At 39.7% G+C, this 17728-nt stretch overlaps 1 long non-coding RNA gene across 1 annotated transcript; it reads right to left on the minus strand.

Moving 5' to 3' along the window:
- Positions 1-638: 638 nt before the first annotated feature.
- Positions 639-10613, minus strand: LOC139827532 (uncharacterized). The gene is made up of 4 exons (XR_011738214.1): positions 10470-10613; positions 9684-10238; positions 6177-6293; positions 639-5589 (listed from the first exon to the last, which is right to left on the minus strand). It is a non-coding gene; the product is annotated as an uncharacterized lncRNA (long non-coding RNA).
- Positions 10614-17728: the final 7115 nt, after the last annotated feature.

Here is a 17728-nt window from a genome sequence, read left to right on the forward strand (position 1 = left end):
ACTGGCCTCAGCCCAAAGATCCAGTGGGTCCAGATCCCTTTGTATGGCCTTCCCACCCTCCAGCAGATCAACAGTCCCACCCAATTTGGTGTCATCTGCAAACTTAATTAGGATGCAATTTTTGCTATTGCAAAAATATTGCTATTATTTGACCTAGTGTCTGCTTTTTTTGTCATTTGTTTCTCTCTATATTTCAATAAAATATCATGCTTCCTCCCCCCCCAAAAAATCTTTAAACATGCAAAATGCAAATTAGTGCTAGAATACCCTAGTCTACAATTATATTTTCTGAAGATGGTGATGCTATTATCACCTGTGTCTGTTAGTAGGATTATCCTAGAGATAAATATTACCTAAATGGCTTGAAAGAATCTAGGAGGAACTCGAAGTGGCACAAAATGTATTTACATGCTTCTTGGGTTGCACTTGCAAACTGTAGTAACCAAGATGCTTTTACAGCTCCCAGTTCCTCCCAGCCCTGAAGAATCAGTAAGATGGGCCATATTATTTCTTGCAAAGCACTAGAAAGAACTGCTTACTAGATTTCAATCCATTAGACCCCAAAGCTTACATAAGTGTCAGAGGACATTTTTTCGCCTGCACACACTTTATTGATGTTAAAGATGTCTGAGGGTGTAGAATGCCACGTCACCTCGGTGACATGCATTCATCAAACTGGCAGCTGAGAGAGTCCTATTTATAGTTTTGTATGTAGACCTCTTTAAGATAACAATCATACAAAGCCACAAGCTCAGTTTTGTCATTTTTTATTTTTCTTTTTTTTGTTTCCCAGAGCAAAGCTCTATTCCAAGGCTGGCAAGTCTATGAGACTCCACAGGAGTGTTACCATGGAGTTTCATGAGCTTGGGCTCAAGCCATAAATTTTTAAGTGGAAATAATAAAACGAAAAACAAAAGATGGCCAAAAGCCCAAATCAAACCATTTAGAGCTTGCATGAGTGGGAGATAAGGCTAATGTGACATTCAAGACAAAGTAAAAGCAACATTTTAATTAACACATTTCCAGCTCCTATCACAAAACTGCATTTGCCTTTGGAATGGAATACAACCTTGCTTTTAACATTCACTTTCCCACAACAAAAGCAGCTTTCAGTGACCAACTGGGAGGAGGTTGTGGGGGCGGGGGTGGTGGGGAGAAATCATATATTTTGTTTTAATAAAATAAAACTAGCAAGGACATAAAAATATGAATTTTGAAAGCCAAGCCTTGGTTTCCCAGTGGGAGGAAGTTCAAGTGTGCCAATTTCCAATAGCTCTGGGTTGGGATGCTGTGAGCATGCATGGTGTTTATTGACTTCTAAATTAAAGCAGTTGATCTCAACGAAGAGCAGAGTAATGGAGGCCATTCCTTCATTTTCACAGTGTGTGTGTAAAATAGTAACAATCATCAAAATTTTACTGAATGAACTGCCACCAGTCAAGACATAAGCTATTTTGGAACAGGAAAATGTCACATAGCCAAACATGTCACCCCTCTTTGTTTCTCTTATTCTAATTTCTGCTTTTTTTCACTGTGTTGCTCAATCAATCCCATCCTTTTCCACAACCAACAAGTAACCCTTCCTGTCTCTCAGATTGATTTATATTTATTACTCACTTCAATCATTCTCTTCCATTTGTTAACTTTTTCCAGATGACAGTTAGTAAAACTGTGTGAATAATTCACAATGAATTATTATGAATTTACTCAGCAAATTCACCTTTTTTTAATATTCTGTTTTCCCCCAATCAATTCTGTGTTAGGAAGTATTCACCCACTATGGGCTGGCATTGTAGGTGAGTGCCCATGTAACTACCGTTAAGCCAGAAATGCAGCAGAGGTCCCAGCTTCATTGTTCATACAAAGCCATTGTCCACCATTTATAAGGAAAACAAAATCGGCTGAGATGTCTGGGGTACAGCTCCCCCAAATTCTTCCCATCTAAGGCAGAAGAGGGTTAAATGCCTTTTTCCTTTCACTTCTGCTTCCTCTGAGAGCCTAGTCCAGATCTTAGAGGCTCCGATATATTTGCTTTTTCACATAGTACTACCCAGTATTTAAGGTCCAATTAGTTTTGATTGTTTCTTTCCTGTTGAATTATCATAGCTTATAAACATACACAAAGCCAACATTTGCTTACTGTGACAGTTATGGGGTCCCCTGCTTCCATAACTGTTCTTGTCAGGAAACTTGTTACTAGACAATTCCAGCCCAGCAAACACAAAACACAGAGGTGAATGAACACAGAGCCCACTGAAGCCCATTTCAATGACTCCTTCCATATTTATTGCTCTGTCACATGCTAAGGTTTGTTCATTTGCTTTTTACAAAATAATTTACCTAGTATCTCCATTAGCTTTCTCATTCTGATATGACAGGAGATGCTGCCCTTCTGTGTGTCTGCAAAAACTCACATATACCTAGATAATTGCATGTTGAGGATGCATCTCTATTATCCTTTAAACTAATTTTTTATTTTCCCTATGATCGTTGAATGAAAAAATGTTTGCTGTTTATACCTTCTTATTTTACACAATTTGCACAGACATTTATATGGGATTAAACTAGGCCATGTTAGGAAGGCAGGCGCTGTGGACACCATGGCATTCCTGAGAGACTGTGGTACCTACGCTCTGTGCAACATACATGGCCCAGGAATAATTGGTCACACCTGTCCTCGATCACACCCGTCTGTGACTTCCCTCCACTTGCACAGATCAGAGAGGGCAACAGGAAGGTAGTTATTTATTAGCAGGGACCATATTTTCTAACATGTGACACATTTGATCTGATGTTTACCCATGCAGCTGGGCTTTGTGGTCTGTGAGGCAGATGGATGAGCGGTGGCACACACACATGGTCTGTTTTCTACCTGCTGGTGCATGTTTGGATTTCATAACATGCTGGTTTGCCAAAAGTCACACATGCATGAGGGGAAGAGGGGAAATGGAAATCACCTTCAGGTCTCCACTTAGGTAATCCTTCTCTCCCGCAAACACCGTGCTAGGAGCTTAGTATGAAAATAACATCCTCTCCATCTCGACTGCTTGACCTCTATTTCTAAGGATCGTATTCTCCATCCTTGTTCAAAATTAATACAAAAATCCTGTAAGATGATTGTTTGGCTGGGACCTCGATGGCACTCTGTAGGTTTGGGGCATTTTTTGTCACTGCAATTGGTCCGAGTCAGGTTCGGTAGAAGATGAAGGGGTGGGTTGCCAGGTCTGTCAGCCTAGCATTTGCTGAGTAAAAAGCTGAGAAAAATCCTGTTGCTATCCAATTATTTATCATGCATTTATTAGTTAGAAAACAGAGAAGATACCAAACAGGGCAACAGGAACACAACCTAGTTTGGTCCAATGTGTTACAATTTATACTCATTTACTGCTGTATCAAAACAAGCCATCTGCAGTGTATTTCAGTAGGACAGACTTGTAGCTCTGATTAACAGGGAAGCTCCAGTGAAGGTGGTAGCATGGCTTCACATTTACATGAAGGGAACTCCAAACAATCTTCTGTCTTATGGTTTTTCAATTTGATGTACATTTCAAAAGCACTACTGTCACTTTCCACAGAAGTTTTAAACAGAATGTGCACAAGCATCTCTAAACTGTAGAGAGCCATTCATCTAGGTGTTCCTGCTCTGGCAGGGGGATTGGGCTAGATGATCTTTTGAGGTCCCTTCCAATCCCTAACATTCTGTGATTCTGTGATTTATAGAAGATCCTGCCATGTCTGGATAGGTAAAACTTAAATAGAAGTCCTTCTGTGATGTATTGGGTGCAGGTGCCCAGGTGCTGGCAGCAGAGCCTGCAGGTGGATCTCTGTGGGGAACTATCGAGGCTGCCTCCAACCAGAAATTTTTCACTATGAGAACTATCAGCCATTGGAATAATCTCCGCAGGGAACTGGTACAATCCCCAACACTGAACACTTTTATGATTCAGCTGGGCAGGGTGCTGGGTCATCTTGTGTAGATGGTGCTTTTGCCAAGAAAGGTTGGACCAGATGTTACTTGATGCCCCTTCCAACCTGATGTTCTGTGGTTCTATGGTTTTCCCCTCGTGTCCCACTGAGGAGGGGAAGTGAGTGAGTGGCTGGGTGGGTGTTTGGCCATTAGCCAAGGCTAACCCAGCAAACATGATTTCTAAAAAAAAGAACAAAAATATATGCATCTTTGGCTCACCTTCTCTCAGCCTCAGTAAGCAAGTGATTGCTGTCTGGGCCTCTGTTCTGCTACTGACTCTTTAAGTGGCATTTACGAAACACTCCAAAGTATTCGCACATGAAACAGCCTGTGGTTAGGAAATTCACCCAGAAGGGGAGGTCTCTGCTCCAATGCCTATTTGCACATTTTAGTCAGTGACCCTAAACATTTATTTGAACAAGGACTGAAAACTAGGTCTTCACCCTGCTGTTTAGGTAGCCTGAGCAACAGGCTACACAGGCACGTTTTTCTCCTTTCACATCTCTGGATCATCACCTCTCTAATTCCTTTCTTCTGAAAAAAGCACCCAATATCATTAAGAGAGCTATATGGCACTCATTTTTCCATGGCTTTGTGGTTAGGCACACTTAGAAGTGAAAAGATGTGGGTTTGAACCTCCTCTAACTGAGGAAAGCATAAAAGTCATGTCTCTCCCATTCTGGGCAACCACTTTGACCACAGCATTCATACACAAACATCATGTACCATCATCATGACCATCTCAAGAGAAAGAGACCACAGTGACATTTTTTGTGAGGGACTAGATTATTTTGCTGCATGAGTCTCTGGGAACACCTACAAGATACAACTTCCCAAGAGTTTTAGTAGAAAAAACACCCTGTTTTCAGAGTGTCATTTGGGCTGATTTGGGACACAATTATTTAGCTGGTCGAATCAGGTCAGTTTAGACCTGCACAAAATTCTAGGGACAAGTGACATTTTTACCAAAAGAATTCATATCTTGAGATTCTTGAAGGCTATTGCAGAGAAATAGACAGTCTTATGCATTCAGTATTTTAGAATGATAAATTATCCACTGTATTTACCTGTTGTGTTTTTTTGTTTGTTTGTTTGGGTTTTTTTATTGTATCGTTTACTTCTCTTAGCACCTACGTTAGGAAATGAATCATGCCCAGAAAAAAACTTCATTTCTTTCCACTGACTGAAGACAATCTGGCTTGGATGTAGTTTTCCACAACGTAGGCATCAGTATATTATGATTAATCCCTCCTGAGACACATACAGAACTGAATTTATTTTACTGCTAGATAGCAACTGAACAGTAGTTTTTCAATGATAGTTTTGGACTTAAACTCTCTGGTTCTAAAAAAAACCAAAAAGTGTGCTTTTACCACTCAAGGTTTTTCTTGGAACCTGCCTTTGCTGACCTTATTGAGGAACATCATGATTATTGACTAAAATGGCATATAATCTCTTACAGTGAAAGTGTACATTTCCTGTAGAATTATTGGATGATGTGTTTGATGGCAACCGTGGAGCAATCTGATGTTTCACCTTCTGCTAAAAGAACAATCATTTCCAGGTTTTTCATCCTTCCTTGTTGTGATGTAGACAGTCTTGCTTCATTGGGAGTTCATCCACTGAGGGGACAGACACGAAGTTTAGAATGGGAATGAGTGTTTTAAGACAATGCAGTGTTAGAATGGAAAATACTATGCTACTTTAGTAGTTAAGCATTGGAGCCTGCTTCCACATGGATTAGGTATTTCCAGAGGCCTTGGCAAAGACCAGCAAAACACAATGCTGCAGTTTCTCTCCTGACAAATCCTGACTGCTTATTAATACACAGTGTTGCAATAGCTTACCTTTTAGGTTGCTTTAGCCAATATTTTCTTCATTAAAAAGTCACATTCAAAATGAAATGTTGTCGATGCCCACACTTTTCAAGACAATCGATATATGGATTTGCCAGACCTATCACTTCAGCACAGAGCCCACTTTTGTCCTCTTAATGTCACAAGTATGCAAAACCCACAGCCATAAAATAAAATTCAAATAGGCCTAACAGTCAGGTTTGTCTAGATATTTTCTCCCCATAGAAAAAGTATTCAGCAGTTTGCACAAAAGTTCCACTGAGATCTGAACTGCTGGAACATCAATGGGCTGGTGAATTTCAAGGAAACACACAATTCTTTATTTTAATCATCTTTTCCTGTGCACTGCTTACCTTCATACACATACTTGATTTGGAAGCACTCATAGTTTTCATACCTTCATTAATCATTTGAAATGAACACTGGGGAGATTTTGGGAAATTTAGGGGGATGACATCATCACAAGGATCCTGAAAATAATAATTAAAAATGACAGGTGAGCACAGCTGGGAAATAAAGTTAAATTGATAACTTATTCTGTCTGACTAATTACAACCTTTTAACCCACAAATCAATGTGAAATTGTTAAAATACTGCTGTGCAGTTTCTCTTCTATTTGTGCAACTTTAGTGTGAAAAAAAAGGAAGATGAATACAATAGAAAAAATGTTGGTAAGAGGAGATCCAGCCTGCAAATGTTAGTTATGCACCTTCCTGCTATGGGTCATCCTGGGGAAGTCACTTCCATCTGTCTGGTTAATTTATGAAATGATCCAATGCTGGATGTGCATTTCTTGTTCTCTCCCCCAGGACCAAGAGACACTGCATGCCTTCTCCCTGTCCTCATCATTGGTTTCACTGGATCTTATAGTCAGAGAATTCAGAAGGAATGAGAAAAAATTGTAAAGGAAAATGGAAAAAGATTTACTAGTAAAAAGTGTCTTGGACACATACATGCAATAAATCACAGGTCACTGAACTGGCCTGTAAGCAAACAGTTGTTTCGCAAAACAAGTAGTTTATGCAACTCTTATCAGGAATGACTTCATGAACATTTCTAGAATTCTTAACTGAGCACAGAACAGTTGATCCATCCTGCACAGAAATATAGCTGAAAAGTGTCCAAGGTTTTATTACTTTTCCAGAAGAATAATATGTCCTGGTTTTTCCAGCTGCAGATTGGGCAAGTTCCATTTAGTGAATGTTTTTAAGTCTCCCAAGTATTAATGTTAGAAGTAACACAAGATTCATTAGCTGAGCTTAAAATAGTTTTTGGAGGTGCGCTTGATGGAACACGAGCTCATCCATGATGCTCAGAGGACATGGCAGATTACTGTTCATACAAAAGGGCAACTATTTGCTAATGTATACATCAGGAAACTTTGGAGCCAGCCATTGAGATTGAGGACAAAATTGTGTCTCACTGAACACTAAAATTTTAGCATTTTGACATTGCTCTTAATTTTCTTGGGTTTTCATCCAGAAAGCAATGATTTAAAGACTAAAGGCTCTGTTTAGCAAAAATGTTCCACTGCTTTTGCAATGCTTAAGCCAAGAATGTCATGAAACAGCTTTTGGCGCCCAGATGAGCTATTAAGCAGCAACTCAGCTGGGACTCCAAGCCAGGTGCCTCCTGCAGAGAGCACTCAGGAGGCAGGCTTGTCATGTTAACAGCTCTCCCCAACTTTGCTCTCCTCCTAGACTTCATTCAGGACTGTGACCTCTCCTTCTGCAAAAGCATTTTTCAGAAGTCAATCTTTTCAGAGACAAATAGTCTTCCTCCCAAGCTCCGTACTATCAGTTATGTGACCATACCGACTTCCCAGATAGGTAGGAACTCCCTTCCTGCTACTGAGATTGCTCATGGCTCTTTACACATAGTAGGTAAATGCACATACTGAAATTAGTATGATTTCTGGATGTGAGTTGAGTAGTGGTTAATCTGCAGGTCCTCCAGAGACCTGCCAGCCCCCTGAGCTGAACTCTGCATGTTCTGAAAATTTTCGGTGGGGCCCACTTGGTCTTTTCATCACTAGCCAAATTTCATGTGGTCATGAAGAGAGAGGCAAATCAAAAGGGTCCTTATGAAAAAAAGGAAGATAAGAAAAAAAATAGAGGCTCGGTTTCACAGCCGTGATTAAATAAAATAAACACTTTTGCCATCTGATTAGAGGTGAAGGAATACTTCAAAAAATATCTGCTGAAAGTCATCTACAGATTTCAGCCGAGGGGGAACATGGGGGAAGGGTGTTAGGAAGGTTAATGAACCTGCCTTGTTTGCATTTTTTTCATTCTCTGGAAATATATTGCAGCAGCATTTGCCAGAGTAGTAGGCTGTAAATCAGTATCACAGGATATTTGCAGAACATCATATTCAGGAGATCAAGTGCTCACATGTGAAACTATTCAGGGCAATCAGGTTCATCCGGAAACCAAGAGATTGTAGGTATCTGCTCAAAGCAGCTTCAGTGTTGAATGTTTTGCTGTTTGCCTTACAGATGAAGCAATAAGTGATTTCTGTGCAGGAGATGCATTGAAAACAGGCTGGCAGGAACATTTAATGTCTAACTGGAAGTGTTTTCTATCTTCAGTTCTCCTTAAGAATATAGTAGTCTCAGAGTGAGACACCAACAACAGTGAGGACCACTTTCATGGTCTTAGTATCAATAAACAATTACAGCGGTAAAACGTTCCTGTATTTATTAAGTTTCACCTCAGAAGAGGAATATTTGAGAAAAGTAATCACCAGCCAAGGGGACAGGTGGCAAGGCTAATCTTTTGTCAAAAGGGGCATATTAGACGGGGAAGCAATTTAATACTATGTCAGTTCCAATCAGTATTACTTTCATGGAAGACTATAAACAGAGGACTCTCAGACCCTTGCTAATTAATTCACATGGAGATATTGCTAACAGATGGTAAACACGATTAGTCATGGCATCTTTGGTGTCCACTTTTAACATAGCTATCACAAAAAATGAAAGGATTGTACCATTAGCTGCAAGAATTGTACAGTTCTGAGATTACTTCCAAGTAATATATTCCTACATTCACCATGACAGTTCTGCCCTACAGAAATATAAGTACTGTGTTCATATTCTGTCTGGTGACTGTAAATTGTTCTGAGCATAACAAACTGACATATGTACAAACGTCTCTGCCTTTCGGAAAGTAAGACTTAGCTTCATTTTTTATGCGAGATCCATATCCTCTGCCTCAGTTCTCTGTTGTGAATGTCAATACTTTGTTTCTTCCATTCAGAAACATTATGAAAGGATGAGAGCAACTAAGATAACTGACTCAGTAACACTGCCCATCAGCCTTTGCTTCCTGTTCAGTGCTTCCTTGTTGAGGAGAAAGTACACACATGGAGCTCCAAAGCATCAAAGCCTCATTTTATAAGTCTAATGTTAAAGTTATGTGCTGTTGCAAGCTAGACCAGCTCCTAAAAAGCATATAAAATCAGAGTAAATGGAGCCCAGTCTGGCAGCTGTGAAAACTTTCTCTGCTAGCACAGCCAAAGCAGATGCTTCAGCCTGGAGCGGCATTCAGCAAAGCAGCTGCCAAATTCTGGGTTGTCCGGATGGCGGGTCCTCCAGGCTGGCATTCAGTGCCAAGACTGTTGTACACCCCATCCCGTCTGCCAGCATTCATATATGTTGCATTTGAGTGTTATTTACAGAAAGTGGCAGTGCTGGAAAAGCATGTAGTGATAAAACTGGCATGTTCCACAAGGAAGATACTTAAAAGAAACAGCATATAACTAGATTATAGCTCAAGTAAGCCCAACCTTCAACTGAGCCTGTAAACTACATACCAAACCCTCGCACAGCTGAAAGCCACAAAACACATACCACATACCTCAGAGAGGAGACGAAGGGTTCGTGGGTGGGAACAGCAGTGGTTCTCCCTGGGCTCCAGCCTGGGAAGGCCTGGGCTTGGTGTGCAGCTGGGAGCCAGGGTGACCCAGAGGTGTTTGGACTGGCAGCCCCCGGGGCCTCCAAGAACAGTCGGTGTTCAGATGCTCCAGCATGTTTTGTCTGAGCAACACCTTGTTGCTGGTCTCTTAACTTCATATCAGCAGAAAAGTTGAAGGGTGAAAAACTCTGCGTGTGTGCCTGGTGTTCAGTCAGCCTTAATACAGAGGGACACGTGACCATATGTTTTACCTTCTCAGGTAAACTTTTACATATTGAAGAAGAGAAAACACTTCCAAACACAGTCACCATGCTCCTTTATGGCTGAGATAGAGCCCAAATCCTGTGGGAGTTTTGCTGCTGGCTTTTGTCGAGCAGATTTGAGTCTGACACATTGCTGATACAAAACATTCCCAAAGAGCATGAGCAGAATGACTCTCCAGCTTGTAGGATGACCTGTGAGAGCGGGATGACTGGAGTCACATACAGAAGTAGAAACCTGTACAGAGCAGAAAGTGCTTGAATGGGAACTATGAACACAAGTTTTCTAAGTCAGAACCCTACTAGGTCTCAGCGTTGGCCATTTCAATTTTAACACAAAAATGCATGGTGGCATATCTTCATGACTTTGTACGCGGTAAGCTAAAGCAGTTTCATATAGTCAAATGTGAAATCGCAGTGGGTTGATCTAAACTGAGTCTAACCCCCTGAGAAAAAAAGGCATACTTACTGCCCGTGGATGGAATATTCTGTTTATATTAGGCTATGTGATGTGCTTCAGTTTTTCCACTGCTTAGCTGTGTGTATTTTGTCATACATTTCCAGGTGGTTTCCTGTGCAAAGCTCAAAGGAGTCTGAGAATTGCTGAATGAAGTTGTTTTTCCTGGGTGAAAATATGAAATGTTTGAGATGTCTTGCAAAGTTAGCTAATATACAAAAACATCCCTATTAAAAGATCAAATTCCAGCCCACAGAAATTGATTTCACCGTCGTAACAGTAGGAAACAAATGACATATAGGAGATAGATAGTGTGTGTTTTAAGAAACACTACTAAAGAAGGCTTCTCAGGGACTGCCAATAAGGCATTTCTCTTGCTTTGGGAAAAGTCATTAAAGCATTTCATCAGATAAGAGAGAACAGCACAGAAGACAAACTGTAAATATAACACAGGCCTTTTCTTCCCCCGTGGTCTGTTCTCTGCTCAGGTATTCCTACTGCTCAGTCTGTCTTACCTTGCGTGCCCGTGTTAGCTCTGGGGATGGTCTGGTATTTTCAAAGTTGGCTAGGAGGAAAGAAATCACAGCCCATCTCTGAGAAGGAGAAGAGAATCAATGTCCCTTTTGTGCCTTCTGGAATTGCATTGCCCTTTCCCAGACTGCTTCCCAGGGGTGCCCATTCTGTACCCTTACAACACAAGCTCTGAGAACCCTGATGGAGACACAGATATCCAGAAAAAGCATTTTCCCCTTCACACAGAGCTATTAAAAAATAGTAGGTTTTGCTCAGAAAGAAGCCAGATTTTTGTGCTCATTTCTGGCTGCCTACCTATACACACAGACTGGGTTAGCTTATCCTCAATACACATCATTTCAGGTAGGGAGAGAATATATGGCAGTTAAACTTCAGAAGTATTGAACAATTTGTGATCAGTTTGTAATGATACAAACATTTTGAGTATTGTGAGACAGCTTGAATAATATTGTGCTCTCTGAAGTAAAATGTTAGCATTTGGTTGGTGGCAACAGTGGGTAAAAATGAATTCTTGTTGCTGGAATGTTACAATTCTGTGAGGTTAACCACACCTGGGCCAGCACCAAGCCAGAAATTAGCCTCTCGGCTGTTAAGATGGCAGCCTAAAAGTGCAGATATGACAAAGAAATCCTCCGTGGTTCCAGCTATTTGGGCCAATTCAGAGAATTGGGAGTTTAGCATTAGTTTAGACCTGGTTAAATTTGGTCTAAAATTGCCCCTCCCCTGTGTTTTAAGTATCAAAATATGGTACATCTGCTCATTATAATTGTATACCTAAATCAGAACCTGATTTCCTCAAATGAATGGACACAACTCCAGTGAATGACAGCTGAAGTCAAGTTTGAGCACAAGTGGTTAGCATCGGCTCTGCTCTTCAGGCAGAGCTTGTCGAACCAACAGCAGCTAGAGTTCCTGCATACCTCACATTACAAGGACCAGTTCTTATTTATTTATGAATTTGCTGAATTTAAACCATTCATGCAGAACCACTTATTGCTGCAAGATTTGTTTCCACTTATACAATTCAGTAAAGCAGAAGAGATTTGTGTGTGAGTGTATATCTAAAAAACTCAGACCATACTAATGACCCAGGCATAGTCACTGATTTTATGATGAAGAAACATCTGTATTTTATGTGTTTCCTTTAAGCATTTAAAGAATCTACAAGAACCTCTTTGGTCTATAACCAGTAACTCCCAAACAACATGCTTGACACTGTATTCTTGAAGGACCTACCTTGAGTCCTCAAAGGACTGTTGTGGTTTGTTGTTGTTGGGCTGGTTTTGTTTGTTTTGTTGTTGTTTTGGTTTGGTTTTTCGTTGTTTGGGGTTTTTTGTTTGGTTGTTTTTTGGTTTGGTTTGGTTTGGGGTTTTTTTGTTGCCTTTTTTTTTTTTTTCTGGTTGCTGAATTTAAAATTTCATTTAAAAGGGAAAGCAGTTTTGGTTTCAGCCAGACTAATCGCAATAATAGTTTTGACAGATTATTTTTTAACTTAAATGAGGAAAATGGCAGTTCATTTGTCATTAGCTTCCCAGAAAATAAAATGCTCACAAATATCTTAATGTTTATCCTAAAAATTACCTTTGATCTTTGATTTGCATCAACATATTTGTGGTCTGAATTATTTATGGGAACACAGATGTGACCATTGTCCCATGTATTTTCATATTAAAATTCAGAAACAACACTGAGCTTTTTGTATGCAAAGAGGAACGTGTGATCTGATTTATCTGATGAGATAAAATAAAGCTCCTTTGATAGGAGAACAAAAACTGCCGTGTTTATTGAGTATTAAAAACAGTCAGGATGCATGAGACTTTTTAGTACATCATTAAGCATGTCCTCCAAACATAAAACTACACACTTAAGTTGTTAGTCAGACCGTATCTCATGGAAAGGCGGGAAGGAAGGAAAGAAGGAGGGAAGGAAGGAGGGAGGGAAGGAGGGAGGGAAGGAGGGAAGGAGGGAAGGAGGGAAGGAGGGAAGGAGGGAAGGAGGGAAGGAAGGAAGGAAGGAAGGAAGGAAGGAAGGAAGGAAGGAAGGAAGGAAGGAAGGAAGGAAGGAAGGAGGGAAGGAAGGAGGGAAGGAAGGAGGGAAGGACCTGTACACTGTCTCGTAAAGACAATTGGAAGGAAATACCTACAAACATGAGTGTGGAAAATCATTGGAGAAGGGCATTTGTGTTTAGTTTTTATTAATAGCAAATAAAAGTCTACTATATACTTTTTGTTAGATTTTATGAATAAATTAAGAGGGATCATCAAGATAAAAACAGGAAAATGAACTATAAGTCTGATTTGAAAAATAAACAGCTTATTGGCAGACAAGGCAATCAGCTGTCTCATCTGCACCAGTGTTGTGTGAAATTGAAATTCATTTTCATTACAGTGGGAGTCAATAGGATGGAGGATAATAAAGTAGGGATTATAAAGCCCTTTAACAATTCAGGAAATAACTTGGTCCTACAAGTTAACTGTAGCTTTGCCATCGATACCCAGCAAACAGGTAATATTTTACCTGTTCTGTTCAGGTAGCTTAATACACATTAATAAAAGAAAAACCTCCACATATAGACACTAGCTACTTACCACAAGAGGAAATTTTATTAATTACCTACAGCATACAGACTGATTTGAAAATGTGAGTCTATATCAGTATTAAGAAAAGCATTTCTTTAAACAAGTAAACATGAGTATAAGATACAGCAACAAGCTCTAAAAGACATTGTTTTCAATAGCTTGGGCTTAACTGCTTTGAGCAAGGAAATTGTCTCTGTAAAAAGCCCCACCTGCTTCTGTTTTGTTTTCAGCTGGGCTAGGTCAGATTTCTCTCATGGAGAATCTGCACCAAGAGCTGCAGCGATGCAGCCAAGGGCAGGGACACTGCTTCCCCTGCAAAGGTGCAGCTGGCAGCCAAGAGTGGAACAAGGGGGGAGAAGGGATATTTTAAGTCATAATCACTGAACAAACACTTCATACCATAACATCAGGTCTTAGATATTCTGTACTTTGGGAAGAGCTTGATGTTAAACGATTATTAGGATGTACATATCTGGAAACAGGATTTTCTCAGTTTAAAACATAGGTAAAAAAATCACTCATTCCTCTTATAGAATCATAGAATTGTTTCGGTTCGAAGAGACCCTCAGGATCATGGCAGACTTGCAACATAAAGACATCCCCAGTTAATCTCAGATCAATGAGAATCACACCAGTGTAAATAAAAGTAGATTGTGAAAATCCCAGTTAAAAATGTTTAGATTTTCCTTCGAAAAAGCACTTAATGGAAGGAAAACTTAAGAAACATCCATTTCTTGTTGGCATGAAATGGAGTCATCCTTCCACACAGAGGCATCCACTCTGTCCAAGTGCCTTCCTAGACACTGGAATAATTTGTATGGCATATAAATACGCAATGTGGGAGCATTCTTCCTAGTTTTAACCATATGTTAGTCAAGCTTGGAGAAAAATGAAGAATTATTAATTTCACTACGAGGTGCTCATTGTCACAGGATCTGGATATTTTATAAGCATGACTGAGCTTATCTTCCAGCATCTACCAATGTAAGGCATAATGTTGTTCCTGTTTTAAAAATGGGAATAACCAAGACTGACTGAGTACCTAATAGGAGACGACTTGGACCTGATTTTTTTGAGTATTAACATTTTATAGCATGTTACAGTTTCACACACAGCTTCTATTGACTCAGCTGCCTTTCCGAGAGCGCAGCCTTTCTTAAAGTCAGACCCCGGGTACCTCGAGCTGGGTGCTCAGCTCTGAGGAAAACACAGTCAGTAACCACCTGCAAAAGTGTTGGTGTGGAATTTGCCCACCATTGCCAACAATTCACTAGCTGGGCAAGGGACCAAATTCAGCTCACCAAAAGTGATAATCTGCGCTCTAAAACACAAGATTTTCCATCTTCTTTCTAAATATCTGCTTTACCTCTGGCTTTATTGAGTCATGGGCAGGAGTATTTTGTCACAGATGACTTGGAAACATTGATTGTCATTTTTGCTAAAGACTATAATCTCAACATAGCTTGTCTATGTGCTATTAGAGAGAAAAAACACATTCTGCAAGATGCTCAGAGGTTTTTGCAAGATACCAGAGATGTTCACTTGCTACTGAGCCTGGCTCATTGACTACAGGCTTAGTTGTGCTGGTGGCAACCTGTCAATTTTAAACGAAAAACCCCATCCCTGCATTTAACTTGCACCAAGATTAAAGGAAGACATAAGGAAAGCATAAGGAAAAAATAAGAAGTAGAATTGTCCTCTGTAACACACCATTATATTTTAATATAATGGGAAATCAGCCTTTGTTCAAATATTGTACAAAATACTGACATGAAGCTGCAAAGCAGAGGTAAAAGACAAGTTCTAGGCCTGAACACAGAAGTGATGTACACAGTATGCTACACCTAAGCCCGAGGAAAACAGTCAAAAAAAGTGCTATAAATTCAACAGCTACATTAAAAATACTTAAACATTTTTCTTTTGTGCAAACGGATATTAGGAGAGAGATCACGGTTTGTATTGCTACTTCCTTCCTTTTAGAAGCTTTTATTTTATAGTATTGTATCAATAAAGTAGCATTACTTCTGTCATCCTTATCATTCAGATATCAAATTATTACCTCATAAAGCCATCATACATATTGTCATACAATACTTTTCAAAACCGTTTTTCATTTATTAGTGCTGACAATTCCTATAAATAAACTTGCTCAAATAAACCTAGTACTCACTTTAAAGGCACTCTGGCAAAACCCTGTCTTTTTCCCCATGGTGTAAGATCTCTGGGCTTAGCAGTACACACTCAAAGCTGTCCTGAGACTTCAAGTCTCTACCACCAGTAAAAAATGATCTGTCCAGGACATGAAACAACAGTCTTCTCCTGTGATTATTTTGGTGCCTGTTTGCATCCCTCCAGAATTCAACATATCCACAACCAATATTGTTTCTATTGATTCTCAGCTGAAAAAGTGTTTTTTCCCCACCAAAGTGTTATAGACTTAATCCATTGCTTGAAAAAAATGCAGATACTTCAAGATGAGAGCACAGTCTGCTCACAGAGCTGGCTGCAAAGCACAGGGGGAAGAGCAGGAACGCTACTCGCGGTGACAGCCGCAGCGGGGTGGGCTTAGCCAATTGTGAAACCACAGGGTAAGTCTCCCTTTCTTCACTCCTAGTTAGGCCAGCCCAAAGCACAAAACCCCAAACCTTTGCTAATGATATATTATGGCTGGGAACTGAAGGCCTGCACAGAACTGTGTGTATACACAGATATCAGCATATTCTCTGCTGGGAACTTCACACAAGCCAGTGAGCAAAAAAGTGTTACTGCCTTCTTGTAGATATTCCTAACAGGGGAAAAGTTATTTCTTTTCATTCAGAAGGAATTGTCACATGTGAGTTAGCTTGCAATAAGAAAATGCAGAGAATAGTTTTAAAAGTTGAAATAGTCTGAAAAGTTAAACCTAAAAATGCTATGGGTATGAAAGACATTTCAGTGTCTTTGATTGTTTTCGCAAACATGCAGCTCAGCATTTTGTTTTCTTTTGTAGACTGAGTTGCATTTGGAATGCGATCCATTTTTTTTAAATGTGAAAAAATACTGCAAGATGAGAGAAAGGGAAGAAGAAATGTTTTCCTACCCAGCTCTAGTCAGTCCCTTCCCAGACTGCACCCTTTCTTTTCCACCTGTGCAGTCAAGTTGGGAGAAAAGCCACTGCAGAGTTTGGCTCTCTCAGCAGGATTTACCAAATCATTGCCATGGCATGCATGGTTACCCGCTGTCCCCTCACACATGTCCCTCCTCTGGTGGAACTCCAGCTCTCTTATGGTCTGCTACAATCTCTCGTCATGGGAAGAAAACCCTTCCTATATGATCTTTGACGTGAAGAATTTATATCAATTTATAACTGCCACTTCCTTCAGTCTCATTACGGCCCTGGAAATTGCATAGGACTATGAACATTTCTCAGAAGGGAAAATTAAGTTATTTAGTTCTGACATGACAAAAATTATGGCAATAGCCAGTAATGAAACCCAAAATTTCCTGCTCCAAAACATGAACTCATGTCGCACTCCTGTTTCTTCCCTGCTTTAGCTTCGCTTTGCTACTTTCTTTAACATAAATCATGGCAATTACTATATATCCCAGGCAATTATTATATATCTCAAGATACATAATCCACTGTCTGTTTGCATGTATGTCTCCCCTTCTATTACTGATATTTGTAAATTATTTTATTATTTAGAGTATTACAGCATTTTCAGTTATTCCAGTGTTTTATACCTATCTAAATCTACTAAACCTATGCTGAAGTTCTCCCATGTCTGTGGCACCACTGCTCAAATAATGCTAAAAATGCATCACAATGTAAAAGATATTAACTTTTCTGCATTCTCCTCTGAGTCAGAGTTTCGGCTGTCTGGCTGAGTAACGAGAAGGCAACAAAGCTGAGAACTGAAGCTACAAACACCTTATGATGGATTGATCGTCAATAAGAAATGCTTACACTCTCATCAAGAAGAAAATTTTTGGTTATTTGTAATATTGAATGTATTACAATACATGGAGATACAACAATCAGGTTTATATGTGTGATATAACTAATATAAACATACTTGATATTTACAGAGCAGTAAAATAAATCAGACTCTTCCCTGAGGTGATATTTTATTTAAGAGGTAAACTTATAAAGCCATTTATGTAACCATATAATTGGCA

Source organism: Patagioenas fasciata, chromosome 3 (assembly GCF_037038585.1).
Source record: "Patagioenas fasciata isolate bPatFas1 chromosome 3, bPatFas1.hap1, whole genome shotgun sequence".
Lineage (NCBI taxonomy): Eukaryota > Metazoa > Chordata > Aves > Columbiformes > Columbidae > Patagioenas > Patagioenas fasciata.